The 14,055-nt window shown below is 39.3% G+C and overlaps 1 long non-coding RNA gene across 1 annotated transcript in view; it reads left to right on the top strand.

Moving 5' to 3' along the window:
• The first annotated feature begins 25 nt into the window (after positions 1-25).
• The window catches only part of LOC148164885 (uncharacterized), a 20,869-nt gene continuing 6,839 nt past the window's right edge, over positions 26-14,055 (top strand). Inside the window, exons 1-2 of the long non-coding RNA XR_015767786.1 lie at positions 26-275; positions 6,901-6,967. This is a non-coding gene — a long non-coding RNA (uncharacterized LOC148164885). The remainder of the gene's footprint in view (positions 276-6,900; positions 6,968-14,055) is intronic.

Raw genomic sequence — 14,055 nt, 5'->3', positions numbered from 1 at the left:
CCAGGCAGCGTAGATAAGGCTTATGAAGGAGAGCTATGGAAGGCGAGGAACCAGGAATTTAACTGGAAGCACGTGAGAAACAGGACTGCACCATTTTGTGCTCTTTCTACAGGCTTCGTGTGCGCTGCGTCTTGAGATCACAACATGAGTAAGATCTAGCCCTTCAAATGACTGCAATGAGGGGGAAACTGAGCTGTGAGAAGAGTGGTAAAGGGGACACAAGGAGGTACCCATTCGGGAAACTACCCCGGCTCTATTCCCGCTGTTCTTGAAGGGTGAGTAGGAGTTTTGGCGTTGGGTAGAACACGGGGAGGGGCACGAGTGAGTGCCAAACCTCCAGAACGTGGACGTGTTTGATGTGCTGTGGTTTAGGAGTGGCCATTGTGGAGAAAGAGGGATGATGGAGTATTTGCCAGTTTACTCTTAAACTCTGTTGTTAACGCTGAATTTTATTAAAAAAGCTCTACCAGACCACTCTCTTCCTCTGCTTTACGGTCTTTTTCATGGCTCTTTTTGCTCAGTATGTATCTTAAGTGCCGATCTAAAAAAATTCTGTCCAACGACTTTCCCTTCATTCCACTCTCTCATTTATTTTTTATTATATATATATTTAAAGGTTTTTATTTGAGAGAGAAAGAGTGAGAGAGAGAGATTACGAGCAGGGGGGGAGGGTCAGGGAGAAGCAGACTCCCTGCTGAGTAGGGAGCCTGAAATGGGACTCAGTCGCAGGAATGTGGGATCATGACCTGATTGGAAGGCACACGCTTAACCGACTGAGCCACCCAGGCGCCCTCCACTCTTCTCATTTACACCAAGGCTTTTAACTTCTTTTTATATAGGGACAGCTTCTAGATTATGACTAAGGATGGCTGTGGTGAACTCTAGGCTTGGGCATACAACTGACTACGAGACATCTATGTGTCTCCATTAGGATATCTCGCAGTTATCTCAGAGTCAACTTATTCAAAACTCGTAATCTTTTTTCCTCAATCTTCCTTCTGTTTGTGTGGGGCACCACCATCTATCTATCTATCTATCTTTCTTTCTTGACTTTATTTATTTTTGGAAGAGAGAAAGAGAGAGAAAGAGCACAACCTGGGGGAGGGGCAGAGGGAGAAGTAGACTCCCTGCGTCTGACTGGATCCCAGGACGGATCATGACCTGAGCCAAAGACACACATTTAACTGACTCTGCCACCAGGCACCCCCACCTTCTTGCCCCAAGTCAGAAACCTGGAAGTCGCAACTTCTCCCTAACCCTCAGCGCCTGCATTCAATCTGTCACCAAACCCTAAATACCTCTCATATCTTGTGCCTCTTCTCTACCCGGATCCATCCCTCTTCCCCTTTCCTCCCCCTCCCCCACCACTGCTGCTGCCTTAGTTTGGGCTGTCATCATGTCTTAACAGAGTTTCTGAAAAAGCCTCCCATCTGATGTCTTTGCCAGGTCCCTGAATCTAATGCACTTCTAACTAATGCCCCCTTAGTGAACTTTCTGAAACATAAATCAATTAATGCCATTTTCTTTCACCTTTAATAGTTTTTGAATAAGTGGATTAGAAGGAAATAAATGTCATTCTACTATTTAAAAGTCTTCAAAGGCTGAGAAAGGTATAAAATCCAAACTCTAGCTGGGCCAGTCAGGTTCTGCATAACATGATTCCTCCTTATCTCTACATCCTTATTTTCTGCTATTCCACCACACAAGTCTCATTCCAATCTTATGGAACATTTGCATTTTCTTAAAGAACTGTTCTCTTTCTTGATTCCAGGACTTTGTATATAATAGAACTTTTGCTTGGAATGCAGTAAGCCATTTTCTAGTGAAAGAAAGCTTTTAGCAAAGAGTTAATGTTCTTCCCTATTGTAGATGTATTGCTTATCTTCTGGGAAGAAGCATTTGCATTTTTGTGATACCTTCCTAGTTTGCTAGTTTTCAGTCTCATATGTAAGGAGATTGATTGAAAGTTGTCAGTCCATCCTAACAACAAGTAAAAAGCTGAACAAACTGAGAAATCAAAAACTCTTCTTAGATCTGTCAGAGAATTGAGATCATGGGGTAAACCAATGACCCCAGAATTGGAGAGTTAAACAAATAATAGAGAATCACAACTTATTGGAGCAAAAACCCACTTCTGGGGAAACCAGTATTGGTATTGGAAAATGTGAAGTGTAATTGATGAATTGCTAGAGGTTTAGTGTGGGTAAGTCTTAGAGTTAACTCCAGAGAGATCTAGTCATGGGGGGGGGGGTCCTCACACTTTTGTGACTTCAGGGGGTATGTGGGGGCTTGGCTTGTAAATGGGCTGTCAGAATTGGAATAGGGTCTTGGGCAAGCTGCTCAGTGGGAAGGAAGTGAAGGAAGTTTTGTTTTGGCTCCTTACTTGAACCTGATGGAAATGAAAAGACAACAAAATTTGTGGCATGTAGTGAAAGTGGTGCTTATAGGAAAATTTATAGCTTTGGATGTATATACTGGAAAAGAAGAAAGATAAAAATTAATTTCCTAACCTTCTCTATTAGGAAAGTAGTAAAAGAAGAACATATTAAGTCCAAAGTAAGCAGAAGAAAATAAATAATAAGATTTAGAGTAGAAATCAATGAAATTGGAAACTGAAATCAGTTGAGAAACTCAGCAAAACCAAGAGCAGGGTCTTTGAATAGATTAATGAAATTGATAAGCCTCTAGCCAGGCTAGTTATGAAAAAAAGAGAGGAGCACAGATTACATCAGAAATGAAAAAGGGACATCACTACAGATATCATGGACATCCAGAGGATAATAAAGTAATACTGTGAACAACTGAATGCACAAAAAATTGATAACCTAGATCAAATGGACAATTCTTTAAAAGACACAATCTGTTTAAAACTCACACAAGAATAAATAGGTTATTTGAATAGGCTTATATCTATTAAAGAAATTGAATTGGTAATTAATAACATTTCAAAACAGAGAGCACCAAGCTCAGATGGGTTCACTGGTGAATTCTACCAACTGTTTAAGGGAAAAATTATGCAATTATCTACAATCTTTTTCAGAAGATAGAAGCAGAGGAAGATAGATATTTACTAATTAATTCTGTGAGGCCAGCATTACCCTGATACCAAATTTAGGCAAAGTCATTATAAGAAAAGAAAACTACAGACCAGTATCTCATAAACCTAGTGCAAACATTCTCAACAAAATATTATCAGATTGGATCCAACAACTTATAAGAAGAGATATGGCATGACCAAGTGGGATTTATTTGAGGTATGCAAAGCTGGTTCAACATTGGAAAATCAATTAACATAATCTGTCATATCAACAGGCTAAAGAAGAAAAATCATGGTCCTATCAATAGATGCAGAAAAAAGCATCTGATAAAATCCAACACCTACTCATGATAAAAAAAAAACTCAGGAAACTAGGAATAGAAGAGAACTTCCTCAGCTTAGTAAAGAACATCTACAACACAGCTACAAGTAACAATGTAATTAATGAAGAGAAACCAAAAGTTATCTTGCTAAGATCAGGCACAAGGCAAGGACGTCCTCTCTCACCACTCCTTTTCAGTATCACACTGGAAGTCCTAGCTAATGCAGTAAGACAAGAAAATAAAATAAAATGTATAGTGATTGACAAGGAAGAAATAAAACTATCTTGTTCACAATTGACATAATTGCCTATGTAGAAAATATGAAAGAATCCACATTAAGCTCCTAGAACTGATAAGTGATTATAGCAAGTTTGTAGGGTACAAAGTAATATGCAAAAGTTAATTACTTTCCTACATACCAGCGATGAACAAGTGGAATTTGAAATTAAAAACACAATACCATTTATATTTGCTTGTGAAAAAATGAAATACTTAGGTACAAGCCTAACAAAATATGTACACAATATGGGGAAAACTGCAAAACTCTGTTGAAAGTGATCAAATAAGAACTAAATAAATGAAGAGATATCCCACATTCATGGAAAGAAAGACTTGATATTGTCAATATGTCCGTTCTTTCCTACTTGATCTATAGATTCAACATAATCCCAGTCAAAATTCCAGCAAATTATTTTGTAGATATCAACAGACTGACTTTAAAATTTATATGGAGAGGCAAAAAAGCCAGAATAAGTCAACGCAGTATTGAAGGAGAAGAGCAAAGTTGGAGGACTGACACTATCCAACTTCAACACTTACTATAAAGCTATAATAATTGAGACAGTGGGGTATCAGCAAAAAGTAGACAAATAGATCAATAGAACAGAATAGAGTCCACAAATAGATGCATGTGAATATAGTCAATGATCTTTGACAATATAGCAAAGAAAATATATACAATACAGAAAATAGTCTTTTAAAAAATGGTGCCAGAACAACTAGATAGACACTGCAAAAAAATGAATCTAGATACAGACCTTCATGCCTCATGGAAATTAACTCAAAATAGATCATAGACCTGAAAGTAAATGCAAAACTATAAAACTCTTAGAAGATAACATAGGAGAAAATCTAGATCACCTTAGGTATGGCAATGATTTTTAAATATAATACCAAAGGTATGATCCATAAAAGGAATAATTGATAAGCTGGACTTCATTGAAATAAACATGCTCCAGAAGTGTCAAGAGAATGGGAAAAGCCACAGACGGGGAGAAAATATTTGCAAGGTATGTTTGATAAAGGATGGTCTTCCAAAATATACAAAGAACCCTTAAAGCTCACCAATAAAAAAACTAATAACCCAACTTAAAAATGGACAAAAGATTTGAACAAATTCCTTATCAAAGAAGATGTATGTATGGCGAGCAAGTATGAAAAGATATTCAACATCATATGTCATTAGGGAATTGCAAATTAAGACAATAAGATACTACTGCACAACTGGCCAAAATCCAAAACAGAACACCAAATGCAATAGGAACTGTCATTCACTGTGGGTGGGGATGCAAAATGATATGGCCACTTTGGAAGACAGTTTGACAGTTTCTTATAAAACTGAACATATTCTTACCATACTATCCAGCAATCATGTTCCTTGATATTTACCCAAATGAGTTGAAACTTTATGTCTGCACAAATTTTATAGCAGCTTTGTTCATAATTGCTAAAACTTAGAAGCAACTGAATATCCTTTAGTAGGTAAATGGATGAATCATCTAGATAGTATAAAATTGTCAAGTGCTGAAAAAGAATGAACTATCAAGCTCTGTGAAGCCTTGGAGGAATCTTTAATGCATATTACTAAATGAAAGAAGCCAATCTGAAAAGGCTATGTACTATATAATTCCAACAATATAACTTTCTGAAACAGACAAAGCTATGGAGAAAGTAAAAAAAAAAAAAAATCAGTGGTTGCTGGGGTTGGGGGGAGGTGGGGATGAGTAGGTGAAATAGAGAAGATTTTTAAGGCAATGATATTATTCTGTATGATACTGTAATGTTAGATACATCATTATACATTTGTCAACATCCATGGAATGTATAACACCAAAAGCGAACCCTAACGTAGAGTCTGGACTTTGGGTGATAATGATGTGTCAGTGTTTATTAATTGTAGCAAATGTACCAGTATTGTGGGACATGTTGATAGTGGGGCAGGTCGTTTCTAATTGTGGATGCAGCAGGTATGTGGGAACTCTGTTCAGTTTTGCTGTGAACCCTAAAACTTCTAAAAGTAAAGTATATTAAAATATAGGCAGGAGTTACAAGTAGATGTGGAAGTCACATCTACTTTGTATGAGAAGGAAAAATTGATTCAGGGTGAAATCAGAGGCCTTCACTTTCATTAGGGAATTTGCTAGTGTGGACTAGATTAGAAATAACCTGACCAGGTAGGAGATACAGGTGATATTTTCCAAATACAGAGCACAAAATGGGGATAGCAAGCAAAAGAGAGAAGTAATGGGGAGCATCAACCTGTAGGCATCATTTAGTTAAATTCTTGATCTGTCTACCTTGCTCTCTTTCATCTAGCAGAAGAGAGTAAACAATGAGTTATACTGCTAACTTGTACTTAATTCTGATTCTCAAGAAAAAAGTTCATCTTATTTTGAACTGAAGAACTCATTAGGTGAAAATGACCCATCATTTTAGACTTTATAACAAGTAAGTAAGTGTATTATAGTCAAGCGGATTTCAAAAAATGGAAGCATATTTCATAGAGCTCGCAAGAAAAATAGTACTGAACGAATTGAAAGAAGAGTTCATGAAACCCATAAATATTTTCTGCATTTTAAGGGGAACTGTTTTTCCCCCCAGTTCTAGTTGACATTGCTTGTGTACATACTCCATTTGAGAGGCAGAGACAGCCCGTGCTATAGACCCCATGAATTGGAACAGGAAACTGTCTGAATTGAAGGAAGTCTCAGATGAGTTGACCTGAGGGAACCAGAAGTCACTGGTACTAATTCTGATAAATTGAAGGTTCCAAAGTTACCCAACAAACCCTATCTCTTGGGAAACACATATACACGTAGCGTACAGAGAAGATGGATATCTAGTTTGCAGCTACAGATCTGAATTATGTTGTGCAAGTTTTCCTTTTTTTTTTTTTTTTAAAGATTTTCTTATTCATTTGAGAGAGAGAGAAAGAGAGAGCACAAGCAGGGGGAAAGGCAGAGAGAGAGGGAGAATCAGACTCCCCACTGAGCTGGGAGCCTGACATGGGGCTTGATCCCATGACCTGGAGATCATGACCTGAGCCGAAGGCAGACGCTCAACCATCTGAGCGACCCAGGTGCCCTGTTGTGCAATTTTTCTTGTTACTTTTCAAGACCAACACATATCACAGAATCAGGAGGTCAGAGACTTAGGTGGCTCTGTGATCCCAAAGAAGTAAATTTTCTTTGTATTTTTTGTAGGTAATCATATATTAGAAGTTATTCCTTATTGTAAATAATCTGAGTTTATCTTTTCCAGACAGGAACTCTGGAGACTCTGGAACTCTGGAGATTCTGGAAAACCTGACAGGCTGGAGAAGTATAAGGTATAATTTCATGATTACGTTGTAATAGGAAATTAAAATGGCACTTTTCATATTGTCTCAGTTTTGACTAAGAACTCTAAGGCTAAACAATATGGGTACCAAAATTACTCCCACATTGGAAGACAAGGTACTTTATGTAGGACATGCTAAGACACGGACAATTTCTTCTGCCAGCATTAGCTCATCTCTTGTTTCTGAGCTCTGTAAGGGATGGCAAAGACTTCACAAGGAAGGGCAGAAATAATTGGGAGGGAGGATTTCGTTGGAGAGAGTTGTCAGTGTGCTGTATATTCTGGTGAGGGTGATGGAAGCACTTCCTTCTCATCTGAAGTCAAGAGAAGAAAACCACTCAAAAAGCTTGAAATGTGTTTTCTGGATCCTGAACGACTCAAGGTCTGGTATCTGAAATAATTAAAAAATGTCAGGCTAGAGGCTGGCTAGAGCAGTCTGGTGGCAGAATGAAGTAAAGCAGAGTTTAGTGGAGTCAGACACACAGGTGTGTTTTCCCATGGACCAAATGTGGAGCCTGCAAAGGGATACAGTTGTAGATAATCGTAAAAGAAACTTCACCAAAGAAATCCACCTGGAGAGGGTAGGTGGCCCTGGTGGAAGTCAGGGGCTGAAGGCAAAGTCTTAGTTGGCTCGTTGTGTAAAGAATCCAACCTGTAAAGGAATTGTAGGTAGGAGGTCCCCAGTGGGGTGGAGGGTTCTTTGTGAAACCCACAGAAATTCCCCACTCAAGAAGGAATCCAGTATCTGAAAGGTGCTACACCCAAAGAGTACCAATATCAGATTGTAACAGTAGTTACTGGTCGTGTAGAATACAGTCTTTTCTTCCAAATTTCCCCTCCCTTCGAGTTTGGATAATGGAGGGGCTTGAGCAGTAGCTAGCAAGTGGTGGGAGTGATGGAGCATGAACAGGAGAAGAAGCAAACTCCTCATTCCTTCCCCATTGCAGATTTAATTTCCTGGGGCATCAGTGGCAACCAAGCCAGTGATGATGTGATGTCCTGTGTCCAAGGGTGGTATTGTGGTTCAGTCTGTAGCATCTGGAGCCCTATGCAGATCAGTTCTGCTGCATAGGCTTGAATATGAATTTCAAGCTGTGTATCTCTGAAAGTGTTTTCTAGTCCTCTTGATAATATTGTGACCTACCCGGTAGCTTTTAAATAAGTTCCTTATCGTTTTAAATTAGTCAGAATTGATTTCTGTGACTTGCGATGAAATCAGTCAAAAACAGTATTAGGAATTTTGCAAGAAAACAGACCAACAGTGAGTTAATCTGGGATTAATTATCTGACCTGGTTGAGGCTGAAAGCAGTGAAAATTCAGTTGATTCTAAGGAGTAGAGCATCTCTAGGTGTGCAGGGATGGATGAAACAGTTAATTAAAAAGTCAACTCTGATTTTCTGGAATGAAGTGAGTAAGTATTGGAGGCAAAGCCTTGGAGACTATTCAGTTTTTGCCATACAAGAGTATTAAAATGCATGAGTCATTCAGAGCCAGAGGGGGTAGATGGTTGCTTCTAAAAGTGCTGGACAGTTTTTAGAGTACAGGTCCTTTACCTCTTTGGTTAGGTTTATTCCTAGGTATCTTATGGTTTTTGGTGCAATTGTAAATGGGATCAGTTCTTTAATTTCTCTTTCTTCTGTCTCATTGTTAGTGTATAGAAATGCAACTGATTTCTGTGCATTGATTTTATATCCTGCCACTTTACTGAATTCCTGAATGAGTTCTAGCATTTTCGGGATGGAGTCTTTTGGGTTTTCCACATAAAGTATCATGTCATCTGTGAAGAGAGAGTTTGACTTCTTCTTTGCCAATTTGAATGCCTTTTTTTTCTTTTTGTTGTCTGATTGCTGAAGCTAGGACTTCTAGTACTATCATATGGTTTCACTCATATGTGGAATATAAGAAACAGTGCAGAGGATCATAGGGGAAGGGAGGGGAGACTGGGAAGAAATCAGGGAGGGAGAAAAACCATGAGAGACTCTTAATTATAGGAAAAACTGAGGGTTGCTGGAGGGGAGGAGAATGGGGGGATGGGGTAACTGCGTGATGGGCCTTAAGGAGGGCACATGATGTGATGAGCACTGGGTGTTATATACAACTGATGAATTACTCAACTCTACATCTGGAACTAATGAGGTACTATATGTTGGCTAATTGATTTTTAAATAAAAAAAGAAAAAATAAAAGTGCTGGACAATTTAATGAAAGAGAATGGTAAATTCTGGTTGCTCTCTGATGTCAGGGCTCTAGTTTAACTGCTCTGCTATTCTCTTGTTTTTCCCCCCATGGTTGTAAGATGGCTGCTACAGTTCCAGCCTCTCGTGTCCTCATATGACAACATCCAAAGGTAGAAAGGAAAAGATCTTTTTTTTACCCTTCCTTTTTTTAAAATTAGGGGAGAAATCACTCCCCAAAGCCCTCTAACAGACGTCCCCATATGTCTCACCAGAATAGAGTCATGTGTCTATCCCAAATCAGTCACTAGCAAAGGAGAATGGGATTAGACCATTCATAGCTTAACTCTTGGGGCTGAAGGAGACTCCCACCTTCCCTGAGCTGATTATTGCCTGTTTCTTGAATGAAATTGGGTTTCTTTTTGTAAGGGAGAAGTGAGGAATGGCTAATGAGTCAGCAGCCAGTGTGGGCATCATCATCTTTGGGCAGCTCTCACCTAGGGTGACCTAAAATCTGCCAGCTTTGAGTGGAACGTAGAGTAAGAGAAGTCCAGCTGATCTAGACTGCTGTGAGAACAACCCTGATGCTTTCCTTTTATGGACTCAATGTTTTTGTGTTTTTTTTTTTAATATTTTATTCATTCACTTGAAACACAGAGATACAGAGGAGCATGAGCAGGGGGAGAGGTAGAGGGAGAGGGAGAAGCAGGCTCCCCGCTGAGCCAGGAGCCTGATATGGGGCTTGATCCCAGGACCCTGGGATCATGACCTGAGCTGAAGGCAGACGCTTAACCATCTGAGCCACCCAGGCACCCCTGGACTCAATATTTTTTAAGTGTCTGTGGCAGGATGTTGTATGGAGCCTAGACAAGCTCCAGTAGTAGATCTATGGTGGAGAACCTAGCATTTTAGAGCAAAGTCTTGCTCTCTTCAGTCCTGCTTATGATTGAAAATGTCTAACTAAGACATGCTAGGTGATCATGCTTTCTGTGTTTCTCACCATGAACTGAGTATTATTGGATCAACAGAATTATAAGCCTGGACATGCCCCAGGAGGATAGCATTATCAAGTGGAACTGTGTATACAGGACTGGATGCAAGCAGATCCTGAAGGCCCAGTAAATTGCCTGAGCAATTGACTCACACTCCTACTGCACTTCTACTTCTGTATGATCAGTTTATAGAGGAGGAGGATTTCAGCTTTGTTGACAGTGCTCTGTACAATATTCTGGCAGTCGGTAGAGAGGCAGATAGGAATACAGAACTTCAAGAATTATGTATATCTTTGTTTTTTTATTTTTTAAGAAAGATTTATTTATTTGAGAGAGAGCAAGAGAGCATGAGTGGGGGGAGGGGCAGAGGGAGAGGAAGAAGCAGACGCCCCACTGAGCAGGGAGCACGATGTGGGGCTCGATCCCAGGACCCTGAGATCATGACCTGAGCCGAAGGCAGATGCTTAACTGACCGAGCCACCCAGGTGCACCTATGTATATCTCTTTGAGTCTTCTTTGACAAGAATGAAATGGCTTGAGGTATGGATCTACATTGATTAATAGGCAGTAATTAGTGATTTGGTCAGATGGCCAGGGACTTTGAAGGAATGAGGTTATAAGATTGGTAATAAGTCTGGAGAAGAGATATGTGGCTGGACCTTTTGTACGGAGCACTGTATGTGAGAAAATATATGTCCGCCAAGTGCTTTCTTAGTGGGCTTATACATGTTGTGCCCATAGATGTGAGCATAGGCTCAACAGCATAAATATTCCTTTCCAAGCGTGTTCTGGCTCTGCCACAGCTGAGTGTTCAGACTGTTAGACATGGTTAGACAGCAATGTCTAACCACCCTGGATCCCCAATATGGTATAATACCTAAGGGGGACTAGGCAGCCATTCTGTGACAGATTGGTTACATTGGATTCTTTTCACTATGCAGGGGGCAGAAATTTGTTCTCACTGGGATCAACCCTTATTCCAAACCTATAATTTTTTCCCTATCTATTATTTTTCTACTTGTATCATCATCCATGGATTTATTAATATAAATGAAACATAGATTCAGACTCTCAGATTAAAAAGAAAGTAAATATAGCAAAGGCATACGCTTTCACTTACTCCATTATTTTGGAATAATTAATAATTTCACCTTGTGCATGCAGAAGAAAAGGAAAGTGCTAAGGATTCTCTTTTAATTTGGCAGAAAAATTTGAAGACTGTTTAGAAATACAGAGATATCAATTACAATATTATTACCAAGTCAAAATCTTGGCTATAAGATGAGCAGAATTGCAGATTCCTCTTGGAAGTTATTTTCACAGGACAAGGCGACACTTTCTAAAGTCTTTGGAGTCATATAATATATTTTGGTTCAAGTAACATTAAATTAACTGAGAATGGATTTCTTTTTAACAAAAAACAGAAGACATTCTAGTAATAGTTGTGAATATTCACACATCTCCATATTGAGGAGAACCAGTAGATATTTTTGGAAACCTTTTAAATTTATTAATTTTTTTTCAGACAAAATTGAGTTTAAAAGAGTTTTAATTTCAGTATAGTTAACATACAGTGTTATATCGGTTTCAAGTGTACAATATAGTGATTCAGCAGCTGCATATATTACTGCTCATCAAGGTAAGTGTACTCTTAATCCCCTTCACTTATTTCACCCATTTCCCCCCCCCCACCTCTCCTCTGGTTGGTTTCCCATCGGTTTGTTCTCTATAGTTCAGAGTTGGTTTTTTGGTTTGTCTCTTTTGGAAACCTTTTTAATTTAATACCTTATCAAACCAGGTTTTTATTTTATTTATTTATTTTTTTAAGTATATATATTTTTTAAAGATTTTATTTATTTATTTATTTGAGAGAGAGAGAGAGAATGAGAGATAGAAAGCACGAGAGGGAAGAGGGTCAGAGAGAGAAGCAGACTCCCTGCTGAGCAAGGAGCCCGACGTGGGACTCGATCCTGGGACTCCAGGATCATGACCCGAGCCGAAGGCAGTCGTTTAACCAACTGAGCCACCCAGGCGCCCTCAAACCAGGTTTTAAAAGTAGCTTATGATGCAGAATTTTATTTTATTTTTTACATATCTGCAGGAAGGGGTATCGCTTTCATCTCTTTCTCAAACTCCTTTGGTTAATTATAAACATTTTTATTTTTAAGGTCAGGTTCTGAAATTTTATTAGCTACATTGTAAGTGGGCCTATAAAACAGAAGTTTATTGGCAGAAAGGCTAAAAAATGTTATTTAGTAGCAATAAATAAATAGGATATAATTTTCTATATTATTAAATGCCTATTTACTCATAATTTCCTTCTAAAAAGACCTTGAAACATCGGAGAAGACAAATGGTCTATCTTTGGGTTAAAGTGATAGAATAAGAGCATTCTGGTTAGTAGTATTTCAGAGAGGAAATATTTAGGAATTTTATACACCTCAATATTTGTCAATGGTGGAGCTGGCTGACTAAAGAATATATAAATACAGATTGCATTTACTGGTCTGTGGTTCACACTGCATGTGGAGTATTGACTCTAAGTATATTTAGAGATATTCAATTAGGAAAAAAGTGGACATGGTGGTATGGGAGACAGGATTATTCCAGCTGTCTTCAGCTACCACAGGAACTAACCTTTGTGATGCTCCAGAGGACAGAACTAGGGAGGCAGACTTTAGTTTTAACCATAAGGAAAAAGTTGGCCTGTGAGGGTGCTTAATCTAGGGTTGACTGACCACCTGTCAGGCATATTTTAAAAAGTGATTTATTTATTTAATTTGGAATTGGGAAATATCCATCTTTCTTTCTTTCTTTTTTTTAAAGATTTTATTTATTTATTTGACAGAGAGAGAGAGAGCGAGAGCAGGAATACAAGCAGGGGGAGTGGGAGAGGGAGAAGCAGGCTTCCTGCCAAGCAGGGAGCCTGATGTAGGACTCGATCCCAGAACCCTGGGATCATGACCTGAGCCGAAGGCAAACACTTAATGACTGAGCCGCCCAGACTCCCAATATCCATCTTTCTTGACCCAACTTTTTATTTTGAAAAGTTTTGCAATTTCAGAATTTGAAAAACAGGATAATGGATACCTCTATGTTTCTCACCTAGATTACAAATTAATATTTTTTGGTCAAATTCTCTCTCTCTCTCTCTCTCTCTCTCTCTCTCTCTCTCTCTCTCTCTCACACACACACACACACACACACACACACACACACACACTTTTTTTTTTTTTAAGATTTTATTTATTTGACAGAGACACAGCGAGAGAGGGAACACAAACAGGGGGAGTGGGAGAGGGAGAAACAGGCTTCCCATGGAGCAGGGAGCCCAATGTGGGGATCGATCCCAGGACTCTGGGATCATGACCTGAGCCGAAGGCAGATGCTCAACGACTGAGCCACCCAGATGCCCCCCGCCCCCCCTTTTTGATGAGCCATTTGAAAAGAAGTTTCAACTCTCATGAAATTTACCCCTAAATTCTTCAGCAAGTATCTCCTAATAGGGACATTATCCTACATGTTACCATCCATTCTTTTTTTTTTTTTTAAGATTTTATTTATTTGACAGAGACAGCGAGAGAGGGAACACAAGCAGGGGGAGTGGGAGAGGGAGAAGCAGGCTTCCCGCGGAGCAGGGAGCCCGATGAGGGACTCGATCCCAGGACCCTGGGATCATGACCTGAGCCAAAGGGAGACACTCAACGACTGAGCCACCCAGCTGCCCCAACCATCCATTCTTAAGATCATGTTCGGCTTGAAGTTTCTGTGAACCTTCAAGATTTTTCTTACTTGCTTATGAGAGTGTCTTTTCCCTGCAACACAGGATTTATTCTATGAGGTTAATAAATTCTGCCCTGTCTACCTGATAGAGCACATCGCTGGAGGGCCTATCTGCAAGGCACTCAAA

This window comes from Eumetopias jubatus, unplaced genomic scaffold, assembly GCF_037043125.1.
Source record: "Eumetopias jubatus isolate StellerSeaLion01/CBP00866 unplaced genomic scaffold, mEumJub1_p1.0 scaffold_2, whole genome shotgun sequence".
Lineage (NCBI taxonomy): Eukaryota > Metazoa > Chordata > Mammalia > Carnivora > Otariidae > Eumetopias > Eumetopias jubatus.
The sequence above is the reverse complement of the archived record's forward strand: the minus strand, read 5'-3'. Positions and strand labels throughout refer to the sequence as shown.